At 44.6% G+C, this 15,000-nt stretch overlaps 1 protein-coding gene across 5 annotated transcripts in view; it reads right to left on the reverse strand.

The window, feature by feature from the left end:
* Positions 1–15,000, reverse strand: part of etv4 (ETS variant transcription factor 4) — a 74,398-nt gene that overhangs the window by 24,133 nt on the left and 35,265 nt on the right. The window lies entirely within an intron of this gene.

Here is a 15,000-nt window from a genome sequence, read left to right on the forward strand (position 1 = left end):
AGAGAGAGAGCGAGTAAAAGACTGTTTCACAGTCGAATAATAGTACTGACTCTTCAAGGGTGCGTTTCTCGAAAGCGTAATTGTTAGCCACTTAGCAACTTAGGTAGTTGTCAATGGGAAAATGCATTGCATACAACAACGTAGTCAGGAACTATGATTTCAAGAAATGCATGCCAGATGACAATTCAGTCAGCAATAAATACCCTCCAAAACATTTTGTGATTCACTAATGATGACAATTGACTTGTGTGGCGAGGGTTTGTGACTGAAAAGGGGGAAAAAAGAAGTTTGAGAGCCACTGGCCTACAGCAGTGTTTCCCAACCAGGGGTACGTGTACCACTAGGGGTACGCGAGCACACAGCAGGGGGTACTTGGAAAAATGAAATTTTAACAAATGTATGGGGCTTAGTTGCATTGGGATATAGAAAGTGATATAGAACTTGACTTCGGGGGGTACTCATGGCACAACGAAAATGCTTAGGGGGTACACCAGACAAAAAAGGTTGGGAAACACTGGCCTACAGTACTGCATCCGTCCAGACTGGCAGCGCTGCGTAGGACATGTCAGCGGCCGGCCCTCCACTCAAAACAAATAGCACGGCAGATGAAAACCCACACAAACACACACCCACACACTTGCACACTCCCTCACAGGCAGGCGCGCACACGCGCGCTCGCACACACACACACACACCCTCTTCGGCACACACACACACAGACTCTCTCTCTCTCTCTGTCACACACATTCCATCGGGCGGCAAGTCTGGTCCTCAACCACTTTCATGTGTTGCCAGGGCAGACACAACACACACACTCACACACACACACAAACAACCACATCACACCCCTTCCACACACACACACACACACACACACACACACACACACACACACACACACACACACACACACACACACACACACACCGTGTACTCCTGCCCATCCATCCGCCTGACGTACGACTCTGCTCGTCCCAGACATCTGCTGCCGTCACAGAGCCTTGTCTAAACACACATGCCACCCGTTACATCGCGGTCAAGCGTACAGTACACACACACACACACACACACACACACACACACACACACACACACACACACACACACACACACACACACACACACACACACACACACACACACACACACACACACACACACACACACACACACACTTTACCCTTGCCGCTGGTTTAGTTTCCACAAATATAAGCAGGCATGTCTTCAGCCCACCACCCAACGCCATTACAAACTGCAAAGGGGGCTATATCACTAAATCATTTATTGTAAAGGCAGGTAGGTAGTATTCAGGGAAAGAGGATATAGAATATTGGCTCGTTAGTTTGTGGTCAGGACTCAGCAAAATCTCGACCTCCATCTCGGGAAAGGGCAATAGAATGGGTAATCAAATCGTGGTTCCGAAACACAAGCTCGGAGCTGTTCGGTGTAATCCAAGTTTGTTAGTTTGTTAGTCAGATTTACCGAGTTTCAAGGGAATGAGCAATATGTGATGTTTTACATGCTGTTTCATGCCATATACCGGTGAGGTAAGGCAGTGGAGCACTTATGAGAACAGCTGGTGGCTGGTTCCATGTTAGCTGCTAGCTTGGAGGTAAAATTTGCACTACCATACTCAGAGAACGATTGAATGTAGGAGAAAGGTAAAACTCAATAATTTAACTTAATGGAAGGTGTAATAATAGAGCTTATTTCCAAAAATGGTACAGTATCACTTTAAGCTGCATTGGGCTGCATAGGGAATGCATTGGCCTGCTGCAATGAACTGCATGGAGCTGGCGTGCGGGTTGGTTGGGTTGCATAGCGGGGGTGATGGGGCTGCTGATGCGGCTGTATTAGGCGGTAGTGGGGTCTATGGGTGATGGTGATGAGGGCCACGTTATCGCTTGATCTGGTGCATTCAGCTGTGCATTCAGCATTTATATTTGATCCACCTTTTTTATTATTCTTTTGATCTCTTTGATTTTTATCACTTTTTAATGTATTTTGTCTTCCTATTTTTCTATTTAATTCTATTTATTGACTCAGAGGGCCTGCACAAGAGTTCCTATGTGCTTGGACTACTAGTTTATGCACAAATGGCAAATAAAGTACTTTGAACTTTGATTGGGGCTGGTCCATGGAGCTATTGAGACCTCTGCATTTGGCTGCATGTGGCTGCATGAGGTTGCAGCATGGGCCTGGTTGCATGGTGGGGGGGTGATGCGGTGGTGTGTGGTGGGGTGGGGTGGGGGTCTGCTGCTGCTGGGGCTGTTTATTGTTAGGCCCCGTGAAGCGTTCCGCTGGCTGCTGTGGCACAGGATGTTTTTCTGGGCGGCCCAGAGTAAACAGGAGCAGCTGCTCTCTCTTTCTCTCTCTCTCTGTCTCTCTCTCTCTCTCTCTCTCTCTGTCTCTCTCTCTCTCTTTCTCTCTCTCTCCCTCTCTCTCTCGTGCTCTCTCTCTCTCTCTCTCTCTCTCTCTGCTCTGTCTCTCTCTCGCTCTGTTTCTCTCTCTCTCTCAATTCAATTCAATTCGATTCAATTCATAGAAGCTTTATTAGCATGACAAAAAAATTGTATTGCCAAAGCATCTCTCTCTCTCGCACTCACTATTGTTCTCTTTCTCCCCCCTCTCTTTCTCTCTCTGCTCTGTCTCTCTCTCAAACTCTTTTGCCCTCTCTGCTGTCTTTCGGCTGCTTTTCTCTTACTTGCTGTTTTACTCTTTTGCATACTACTTCTCACTCTATCTCTCTCTCTCTCTCTCTCTCTCTCTCTCTCTCTCTCTCTCTCCCTCTCTCTCTCATTGCTTGCTATCTTTATATTCTCTCAATCTGCCCTTCTCACACTCTCTTCTATTCTCCATCCCTCTCTATCACTTTTTCCCTCCATCTCTCTATTTCTATCTCTTTTCCCATCTCTCTCTCTCTCTCTCTCTCTCTCTCTCTCTCTCTCTCTCTCTCTCTCTCTCTCTCTCTCTCTCTCTCTCTCTCTCTCTCTCGCTGTGCGCCAGACATAGTGTTTACGGTTGTTTGTGCGGGCGATTGTCGTGGGTGAGGAGGACCTGACGGAACAGGCACGCCGAGAACATAACTCCCAGGTAATTACAGATCTCACTCACCAAGTCAGAGAGAGAGAGAGAGAGAGAGAGAGAGAGAGAGAGAGAGAAGGAAAAAAACGGAAGTATTCGGTACCTCCTGTTACAGTAAAACCTACAGACACACACACACACACACACACACACACACACACACACACACACACACACACACACACACACACACACACACACACACACACACACACACACACACTGAGAGAAATGCAACCTCCCAAGCAGCCGTAAGGCCTAACTAAAAAAAAAGTGCTGGCAACAAAGCATTTGGGGTGAGACAGAGAAAGAGAAAAAAAAGGCCGAAAAGAAAAAAAGAGACAACATTCATTTTCTTAATCTCGCAGGTTTCTTTACCCCATAGGACGCTAAGCACTCAGTTGAGGAAGTGTTGGATTAGGGGGTTGTTCTGACGGATTAAGGGGGTATTTAAGACCTAATCTCTCAGGGAAGAGAGACAATGGGATTTAAGACCATTAATCACAACACACACAGACACACACACACACACACACACACACACACACACGGTCGCACACACACACACATGGACGCACACGCATGCACGCACACACACAAGGACACAAAAACACCCAGAACACACACACAGACAGATACAAGCACACACTAGGACACACACACCCACACACATATGGATGGATACACAGACAACACACACACACACACACACACACACACACACACACACACACACACACACACACACACACACACACACACACACACACACACACACACACACGCACAGACACACACACAGACGTAGACGGAAGGACACACACATAGTCCATTCCCACCGTGCGGAGAGCCGGAGCTTAGACCTGCATATAGATATCAAAGGGCCTGGGTGGAAGAATGCACGCCTGTCTTAAGTACGTCTGCGCCCGGGTGTTAGTGCGGGACACAGTGATCTGATGGGAGCCGTGTATTAACTGTCGTCAGGTTGCCGTTGCTGCTCAAAGCCAAGAGCACAAGATGTCTCCTGCGTCTTTTCCCTCGATTTTTTCTTTCTTTCTTTTTCCACATGTCTTTCCACCTGTCTTTCTTTCCTTCCTTCTTTCTTTCTTTCTTTCTCTTTCCACCTGTTTGTCTTCCTTCTTTTCTGATGTAGACAATGTCTCCTCCCATGCCTCTCTCTCTCTTTTTCTTTCTTTATTTCTTTCTTTCACTTTGAAACTGTCTTTCTTCCTTTCTCCACCTCCACCTGTCTTTCTTTTTCTTTCTTTCTTTCTTTCTTTCTTTCTTTCTTTCTTTCTTTCTTTCTTTCTTTCTGTCTTTCTTTCTGTCTTTCTGATGTAGTCTCTAAAGAGGCCTCGGCAGAACTGTGTCAGGGTAACACGATCATGCATAGATCGGTTTCAAGTGGCTCAGAACAGAAGTGTGTAGTGTGTGGTACGTGATGCGTGTCCACGCTCTGTGATAACATTCTTGGAATGAAGGTGTGGAATGAAAAGACCTGTGCCAGAATCTGCCTTCCTTCATTGGTTGTTGTCTTCTTTTTCCTGAAGGAGACCTAGTGTCCATCTATCTATCCATCCATCACCATTACATGCTGACTGAGGAAGGGCTATATCTGAAACGTTCATGGGGGATTCAACAAAAAAAAACATCTGAAGACTGCCGTTCTTCACTTCTTTCATTCCTTGATCCATCCATTCGTTCATCCATCCATCCATCCATCCATCCATGCATCCATCATTCATCATATTCATTTGCATGCCTTCTCGTCTGGCACAGACTTTTTCCTAATTAGCTGAGTTCACTGTGTCCTCTTAGGTAACACTCTCATGGCAAATGCCATGCAATTAATCGGAAGAAACCAGGTCAGGAATGCCAATTACGCAAACGCTTTGCGGTGAATTGTGTCAATTCAAACGGGGACTTGATCAGAAATCCAATCAGGAGTATGGGATGGGGTGGGAAATGAGTACATTCAAGTGGGAGAAACTGAAGGAAAAAAGTGTGAAAGGAGAGAGAGAGAGAGAGAGACAGACAGACAGACAGACAGACAGACAGACAGACAGACAGACAGACAGACAGACAGACAGACAGACAGACAGACAGACAGACAGACAGACACAGGCAGAAAGAGAAGACAGAAAAAGGAGGGGGAGCAAAAAAGGAAGAATACGGAGTGTTTCGAAGTGGCACAAAATGGAAAAGGTGAAAAGACAGAATTGAAGACAGAGGGACAGGGAGGGGGTAGCGAAGAAGAGAAAGTTAGGGGATATTGAGGGGGGATGTATTCAAACAAAACTGAAGAGAGAAATACAGACAGAGAGAGAGAAGGAGTGAGAGAGATAAAGAAAAAGGACAGAAAGAAAAAAAGAATTAGTGTGTGGAGTGACTGATGGTTTCTGAAAATAGTTAAAGCTGTGGTATGAGGGCTACAAGCCTGCCAACAGCAGCCAGAAAGGGGGGGGGGGGTGGAGGAAATCCTGGGCCACGTGTAACCACGTCAAAGAGCATCCGAGTGTTGTTAACCTCCCGCTCCCCCGCTTACGCTAGAACACCAGTGCTAAGGCGATTTGAAGGTATGCACATATATCATATGACAGGGTTATTTTTGTTTTAAATGTTATAATAAAGTAGGCCTATTCTTTAAAAAAAAACAATGCCTCTCTTTTCTTTTTTTCTTACATTCTCTATCTTCCTGTCTCTATTTTGCCTTCTCATGCTGTCTTTGCATGTCTTTCTTCTCTTTCTCTCTTTCTGGCTCTCTCCTTCACACTCTGTCTTGCACTCTCTCTCTCTCTCTCCGTCTTTCGCTCTACTTCTCATTCTTTCTCGTTGCCTTTCCCTGTACCCTTCTCTCTTTCGCTGTCTTTTTTTCTACCTCTGCATTCCTGTGCACATCCTTCTCTTTCAGGTACGTTCATTCAAGAAAAACCAGCAGCCCTTTTATTATGGTCTGTGTCGTTTCTGGTTTCTCACCTGGTGCAAATGCATTTGGAAGTTACATCATCTCACATCTCATATTTCATCAAACAGTTTGGGTTTTTTTGTGGCGCAGTTGTGTGTATGGGTGGAGGAAGAAGTGTGTGTGTGTGTGTGTGTGTGTGTGTGTGTGTGTGTGTGTGTGTGTGTGTGTGTGTGTGTGTGTGTGTGTGTGTGTGTGTGTGTGTGTGTGTGTGTGTGTGTGTGTGTGTGTGTGTGTGTGTGTGTTGGAGGGGTGGGGGGGTCATGAACTTTTGGATGTGGCGTGCTCCATCGGAGCGAAGTGTTTAGATGTTCCCTGTCAGATATTGTACACACACTGCTCAGCTCTGCTCTGGACCAGCTGAAAGGGGCGGGGGTGGAGGACTGAGGATAGACAGGAGGTCCATGAAGAGAAGAGAAGAGAAGAGAAGAGAAGAGAAGAGAAAAAAGGAGAAGAGAAGAGAAAATAAAAGAAGAGAAGAGAAGAGAAGAGAAGAGAAGAGAAGAGAAGAGAAGAGAAGAGAAGAGAAGAGAAGAGAAGAGAAGAGAAGAGAAGATAAGATAAGATAAGATAAGATAAGATAAGATAAGATAAGATAAGATAAGATAAGATAAGAGAAGAGGAGAGGAGAGAAGAGGAGACGAGAGGAGACACGACAAGGGTAGGCTAGACAAGTCCAGAAGAGAGGAGAAGAGAGGAGAAGAGAATAGAAGAGAAGAGAAGAGAAGAGAAGAGAAGAGAAGAGAAGAGAAGAGAAGAGAAGAGAAGAGAAGAGAAGAGAAGAGAAGAAAAGAGAAAAAGACACTGTAAGAAGAAATGTGAAGCGAGATGAGATGATAGAGAGAACAGAGGAAAAGAAAAAAGATGAAAACCGAGAAGAGACGGGAGGAGAAGGCTGTGCTATGGAGAACATACGTATGAGAAATATGGTCAAAGAACATATTCATTTTGCTGATTGTCATTAGGCAAACCTACATTTTTCACCAAGGAGAGACACAGCTGCTGTGTCCAAATGTTTAAATATTAAGAATAATCATTTTGTTGTGGTCCTCTCTCTATCTCAAGCTGGGATGTACACAGCTTCCAGTAGACACTATGTGAATATTCAATACGATGAAAAAACAATGACAATGTTCAATACAATGTGAATGCATCAGGAGCGTTCGATACAACACAAATATCTCCGTATAGATGCAAATATTGATCTGAAATATGCATTTTACTGGACGCACGCACGCAAGCACGCACGCACGCAGACATACACACACACAGTCATGAGGACAAGGTCTTATAGCAGTTCTCAATAGGCCTTGAAATCATTTTCTAAAGATGTAAATTGTATTTGTGCAAGTGTTGTTATTGACTATTTAATTGAGTTTTATTATTTATTGGGTCAGAGGTGGGCCTCGAACATTTGAGAAAATTTCAAGTGGGCCCCTTTTTTAAAAGAGTTGTGAACCCCAGGCTCAACGGCTTCCTGCTTTGAAGTCACCCCACCCTACCCCAAACTAAAATTAAAGGAGACAAAGTAGGGAGGGGGGTGGGGGTTGGGGGGGATTACTGAGGGGCCAGCTATACGGGAACGATTTTCTATGCCAGTGACAACGTTCCCCTGGGTTAACCATATGAAACCCACCAGAAACGTGGCACAAAACGAGTTTTTTGAATAATGGGTTCCAGAGTGCGAAAATCGAGTAACGCAGGCCTTTGCGTTGCCATTGTTACAGGCGAAACGGATTTGTTTACATCTGCGTCACAGCCACATGGCCAAAAACAGTGAGGTATCTTCACAATGACCACTAGCTTTGCGCACAACATTAATTCCATGCACAATGGCATCATCAGACAACTGTTTGTGTGGACTGTGGAGACTTTCATTTCTACCACGGTCAATATTTTACGTTTCAAACTGCCCAGTGTGGGTCACTCGTGTTCAAAATCTTAAAAAAAAAAAACCTGACAAACACGAAGCAAAGCTTCATATTATCTTTTAACTGCGCACCCAAACAGTTATCAGCAATGCATATTATGTATATGTCACTAGTTGAAACAGGCGTAATGGGCAGAAAGAGAAGCGGTGAGCGCGCAGCAGCCTCCAGAGGAGGGAGAAATACCTGCCCCGTGGTATTCAACACCTTAGTTTAAACTTCTCAAATAAAAAAAAGCAGCATAAAGCGTACACAATCAACAGATGCCTAAATGGCAATGATTCGCTACTCTAGTCACTCCACAAGCTACACAAGGTGCCACATGCGCAAAGCTGGTAGCCTATTTTCCCACGTAGCACTCACTTCAGCATAATGAAAAATAACAACTATGCGATGCTGGTTTTGAAAATAAGTCGGCTAGCAGCAAATGCTAGTACACATGTTGGGATAAGAAGTTCCTTTAGTAACTTGACATGCTCCTCCTGCATACAAAACATCATACTTAACTAATGAAAGGAGTAAAGACATCAGACTTACAACTTCGTGAGGGCCAACCAGTTATGTAGACTGTAAACTCCCTGGCGATTGTTCTAATGTCTTCCAAAATATTCCAGAAGTTGCAGCATGTTGCAGCTTATTCTTGTAGGAGCAACTTTGTCACGAAGCATGGTGCTGCTAAGCAGCATGATTCAGCACAGTCTGTTGTTTTATCTAACTTGTCTCTGTGGCATCTAGTAATGTTCAATTATGCAGCTTGCACATTCTGATATTCTGAACCTGCTATGTACGCGCTTGCGGAGAGTAAAGCATAATAAAACCGTCTTTCGCTTTTTACAAAGGGGGGAAATGACGCTATTTTTTTGTTAAACTATCCGTCGCTTAAAATGGACATAACTTCGGAATGGGAGAGGCTAGAAATGTACCGTTTTCAGTAATAAAAAGCGGAGATCTTCAGCTTTTAAATAAGCCATGGCATATGTCTGTAGATCTAAAAAAAATATGCTGTGTCTGTTAAAAAAAAATCGAAACTTTACTGGCACTGTCAGAGACTGGTGTAAGGTCCCTACGTGACAGGTCATTTGCATGATAAGAGTATGGGCGATCACGACCATTAGCGAATACTTTGTTCTCAACAACTTCACATAAAGAAATGTGTATTCTGAAGCAAGACTGTCGTTGTCATCAGGACATGATCTTTTACTGAAACATGCTGTATGGTTGCAACTTAATTGCAACTCGGATTCAAAAAAACCCGCGTTGCGGTGTCATCTGGCCGAGGCCTGAGTCAAGAGGACATCTGCATTTTCTTTCCTTTTTTATTTCTTCCTCCCATGTGCAGCCATAAATGAAGAGTTCAGATTGTGCCTTCACGATGACTTTACAAAACACAGGCTGTAGTTCTACAAATTTACTGAGCTTCGAAAATCAGTCCATCTAATTTTGTTTGGGCTTGGCTTGCTAAATGGGACAGAATTTTAATACTATGGCATAACACATGGCCTTTAGTAATGAACTACCACTTGGTCATTGTCATTCTGGTAACTGCAAATGTATAATGTTGTGTCTTAATGGGTTGAGAGGATTTTGCATCTGAACTCGTCAAGCTCACTGCTATCTCTCCGACTTCCTCATTCAGTTATTTTTTTACATCTGATATCATTGTTGTTGTGGTCGTTGTTTTTTTGTTTTGCAGTTTTTGGCTGTGTGCTTCACTTCACTAGCGTTCACACCTCAATCCATCCTGGAGAAACACGGAGGTGAGAAAAAGCCCTGAGGCCATGGTGTGTGTGTGTGTGTGTGTGTGTGTGTGTGTGTGTGTGTGTGTGTGTGCTTCTCTGGCTCAGGGAGGGAGGGATGGCCTGGTGTGTACAGGTCAGGAGCCCTGGGGTGAGTTGGTGGGGATAGCAGGGTGTGTGTGTGTGTGTGTGTGTGTGTGTGTGTGTGTGTGTGTGTGTGTGTGTGTGTGTGTGTGTGTGTGTGTGTGTGTGTGTGTGTGTGTGTGTATGCGCGCGCGTGTGCATGTGTGTGTGCACACGTGTGTGTGTGTGTGCACACGTGTGTGTGTGTGTGTGTGTGTGTGTGTGTGTGTGTGTGTGTGTGCGTGTGTGTGTGTGTGTGTGTGTGTGTGTGTGTGTGTGTGCAGTGCATGTGTTTTCTGTGTGTATGTGTGTATGTGTGTGTGTGTGTGGTGTCAGGAGGACTTTACATATGTAAATGGGGTGCTTGAGGGGAGAGGATGGCCTGGGGAAGCCCCGGGTGAAAGGTGACGGTCATGGTTGAGTGCTTTAGGAAGTGGGGGATCATTATGGCCGCCCATTCACGACCAGCTCCCACCACAAACAAATACTGGGACCTCTGACACACGCACACACACACACACACACACACACACACACACACACACACACACACACACACACACACACACACACACACACACACACACACACACATACACACAGACACACACATACACACACACACACACACTCGCATGGACGCACACACACACACACAAAAAACACACAAGCACACACACACACACACACACACACACACACACACACACACACACACACACACACACACACACACACACACACACACACACACACACACACACACACACACACACTATTCACCAGCTGTGGTAGATGGAAATATCGGTGGCCCTATTTTGGAAACCAAAATATCCACATGACTATTCACTGGTTTGAAAAAAAAAAGAAAACGTGTTTATTCATTTCAGTACAGGGTGAAAAATCACACCATTGACCAGAAGCTTCATGCATTAAAAAGTAGGCCTAATTTAAGACATTGTCTGTCATTTATGAATGTGTGTAACATAAGCAACCTTTGAAAATCTGGAAAAGTAAGTTAAGTATTTTAACATATTGTGCGTCATTTAAAAATGGAAGAGGTGCCAAAAGTCTGAAGAAGAAGAAAAAAATAGGTAATTTAAGTAATTTTGTGTCATTTATGAATGAATTGAAATGAGAAAAGTGTTACATATTCCAGCAAAAAAAGTCTGGCTCAGATGATTTTTTTTTAAATTACATTTCACCTAGCTGACCCTTTCATGCAGAGTGACTTACAGTTATTTACAGGGTATTGGTTACAGTCCCAAGAGCAATGTGGGGTTAGGAGCCTTACTCAAGAGCACTTCAACCATGGATGGAGGTGTATGGGAGAGGTTAATGTGGGATTCGAACCGGCAACCCTCAGGTCTTTAGAACACCTACCTAACCATTTAGGCAACGACTGCTCTGTAGGGAGAGGTAAGGGTGGGATTCCAACCGGCAGCCCTCAGATCTTAAGACCACCTCCCTAACCGCTCTGTAGCAAGAGGTTAGGGTGGGATTCGAACCGGCAACCATCTGATCTAACCATTAGGCAACGGCTGCTCTGTCTGCCTGCCTGCTCACACAGGGGCTCTGGGACTTATCTCCCCTGGCTGTATTAAAACTCAATATGTCCAGTGCAGAACACATTACGTGGGAGTGTCTATCCATAGTTCACCTCCAGGTCAAACTTGAGAAGGGGAGTGTGTGTGTGTGTGTGTGTGTGTGTGTGTGTGTGTGTGTGTGTGTGCGTGCGTGCGTGCGTGCGTGTGTGTGTGTGCGTGCGGCTGTGCATTCGTTCATGCATGTGTGCGTGTGTGTGTGTGTGAGAGAGAGTGTGTGTGACAGAGAGTGACTTAGTGTGTGTGTGCATGTGCGTAGATGCGCGAGGAGGATGAGGTTGAGGGTGCGGATCTGGATAGCTTTACACCACGTCCGTGTTTATAGTGTCCTGGGCCATTTCCTGGAAGCCTGTGCAGTATACCTGCGGAGTCGGGACCACTGTCCCTCAGCCAAAAGCACTCAATGATCGCACGCGCGGCGTGAAACGCATGTAATAACTCAGGTGGGTTTGTAAAATAATATAACAAGACCGTAAACACGTCCACAATGAAAAAAGAGAGCAGAGAGAGAGAGAGAGAGAGAGAGAGAGAGAGAGAGAGAGCGAGAGAGAGAGAGAGAGAGAGAGAGAGAGAGAGAGCTCAGTTGCACCTGATTCATTCTTGTCGTAGTCGTGCGATCCAGGGAGCGAGCGAGCAAGTGAGTGAGTGCGTAAATACTACTTTGGCTAAAGCAAACAAACGTAACCACATAATCCACCTGCTGCTGCGATATGATGGACTGGGGTTTCAGCTCGCAAAACCATAATCAGTGTGCATGCCTTATGTAAGGAAAAAAAGGACATTTACATGACTGTGTGTGTGCGTGTGCGCGTGTGCGTGTGCGTGTGTGTGTCAGTGTGCACGTGTGTGGGCATTTCTGTGTGTGTGGGTGTGAGTGTGTGTGTGTGTGTGTGTGTGTGTGTGTGTGTGTGTGTGTGTGTGTGTGTGTGTGTGTGTGTGTGTGTGTGTGTGTGTGTGTGTGTGTGTGTGTGTGTGTGTGTGTGTGTGTGTGTGTCAGTGTGCATGCATTTCTGTGTGTGTGTGTGTGTGTTTCTTTGTGTGTATTTCTTCATATGTGTTTATGCATGTCTTTGTGATTTGTGTATTTTGTGCGTGTCTACGAGGGGAGGTTCTGCCCACCTGGCTCTCTCCCATCGGGCCCATTGATTCCAGCAGCGACAAATCAATGAGAAAACAACAAGGATGCCAATTATGTCACAATGCCTCTAAAGGTTAAAAAGCCTAGCCCATTGATTTTTGGTATGCCATTTCGCACCCCCCGCCTCCCTAAAAGCTGCCATGCCTTTTCCCCTTTTCTCCCCTGTCAGAAGAGAACCTTGTTTCGTTGTACTGTAACCCAATGAAGATGTTTTATCATATACTTAAGTGGCGGGTACTGATTTTTTTTCCGGCCCCTAATTTCACACTCGCAGCACCATCCTAAAAGCTGCCATGACTTTTCCATTTCTGCCTGTCAGAAGAGATCCATATTGTTTTTTTTACTGTAAGTAATCCAATAAAAAGTATGTTTTATCATATTCTTAGACATCTGTAATGATTTTTGTTTATTCGGCCACTAATTTCACAACCACTGCACCATCCTAAAAGCTGCTATGTTTTTCGCCCTGTCAGGAGAGATCCTTTATTTTACTGTAAGTGACCCGATAAAGTAAGATGTTTTGAGAGACAGGTATTTATTTTTCTCACCCATTTTCTTACCCATTTTTCACGCCCACCTAAAAGCTGCCATTTCTTTCCTGACTTACAGACCTTTATTTTAACACAATAAAGTAAGACGTTTGATGATACACTCGGAGACGTGTAATGATTTTTTGGGGGTCCCTAATTTCCTCTTTTTCTGTAATGGATTCAATTTTTTAAACATTTTTTAAACTTTTAAATGAAAGTTGTTGAATGAATACGTCTGTTTTTTTGTCAAAAAGGAAAATGTAGAACCAATTTGGAAAACGCCATGTATGCATGACTGTGTGATTTAAAGTGAGTCAGTGTGTGTGTGTGTGTGTGTGTGTGTGTGTGTGTGTGTGTGTGTGTGTGTGTGTGTGTGTGTGTGTGTGTGTGTGTGTGTGTGTGTGTGTGTGTGTGTCACTTTTGTGTTAATTAAAAACAGAGAGCGAGAGCGAGAGAGAGAGAGAGAGAGAGAGAGAGAGAGAGACAGAGAGAGAGAGAGAGAGAGAGAGGAAATGCCCTTTCCTCTCTGTGCTGCAACAGCAAAACTGACCAGTTCAGACGTGTTGACACACACACTCACGGACACGCACAGCACATGTGCTGGACATGTGGAGTTCAGGTCAACAAACACACACACACCCACGCATGCATGCACGCACACACACATGCACGCACGTATGCACACATTCACACTCACACTCACACACACACACACACACACACACACACACACACACACACACACACACACACACACACACACACACACACACACACACACACACACACACACACACACACACACACACAGAATGGATGACTTGTCCAGTGTACTACAAAATGTCCGGGAATCTTTAACTGTATCCCTAAAAGCTGCCATATTTGTCTAGGGCCTACCGGTATATTTAATACATTGCTACTCTGCACATGCTGGACACCTAATTTCCTCTACTCTGTTCTACTGAACTGTACTGCTCTCTATTCTACACTAGTTTTATCTACTCTACTCTAACCCACTCTACTCAACTCTATTCTACTCTACTCTTTTCCACTCTATTCTACTCTACTCTACTACTCTATTCTACTCAACACTACTCTAATCTACTCGAGTCTATTCTATCCTCTACTCTAGTCTACTCTACTCTACTCTACTATACTATACTATACTATACTATACTATACTATACTATACTATACTATACTATACTATACTATACTATACTCTGCTCTCCTCTGCTCTACTCTATTCTACTCTACTATTCTCTACTCTACTACTCTTCTCTATTCTATTCTACTCTACTCTACTCTACTCTACTCTACTCTACTCTACTCTAGTTAAGAGCTGTGTGTGTGTCTGGGATGGTAGGCCCCTAATGGTCCCAGAGGCAGTTTTGATCTAATTAAAAAGAGACTCCTCTCATCTGCAGACTGGGGAGAACAATGTTGACAAACCAGCCAGACGGGATGTCACAGACAGACAAACACACTGATGCACACACACACAAACGTATATACACACACATACACACACACACACACACACACACACACACACACACACATACAAACACACACGGGGTCAAAAACAAAATGAAAAAAGCAGCACGACTGACTGGAAATGATCATTCAGACGCCACATAGGACCAGTCTTATTTCTCTTGCTCAATCATGCCATGCCTTCCTCTCTCTCTCGCTCTCTCTCTCTCTATTTATAACCGTCTATATATCAGTTTCTCTTTCTCTCCGTCTGTCGGTTTTCTTCTCTGGCTATCGGTCTCTCTCTGTGTGCCTCTCTTTTCCTGTGTTTGAAAATCCCGGCCAGAAATTGTCAGTCATCCAGGTATTCAAAATTACTCTCACCCTGAAACCTCCTCTCGCTGTCTCTTTGTCTCTGT

The sequence above is a fragment of the Engraulis encrasicolus genome, chromosome 17 (assembly GCF_034702125.1).
Source record: "Engraulis encrasicolus isolate BLACKSEA-1 chromosome 17, IST_EnEncr_1.0, whole genome shotgun sequence".
Lineage (NCBI taxonomy): Eukaryota > Metazoa > Chordata > Actinopteri > Clupeiformes > Engraulidae > Engraulis > Engraulis encrasicolus.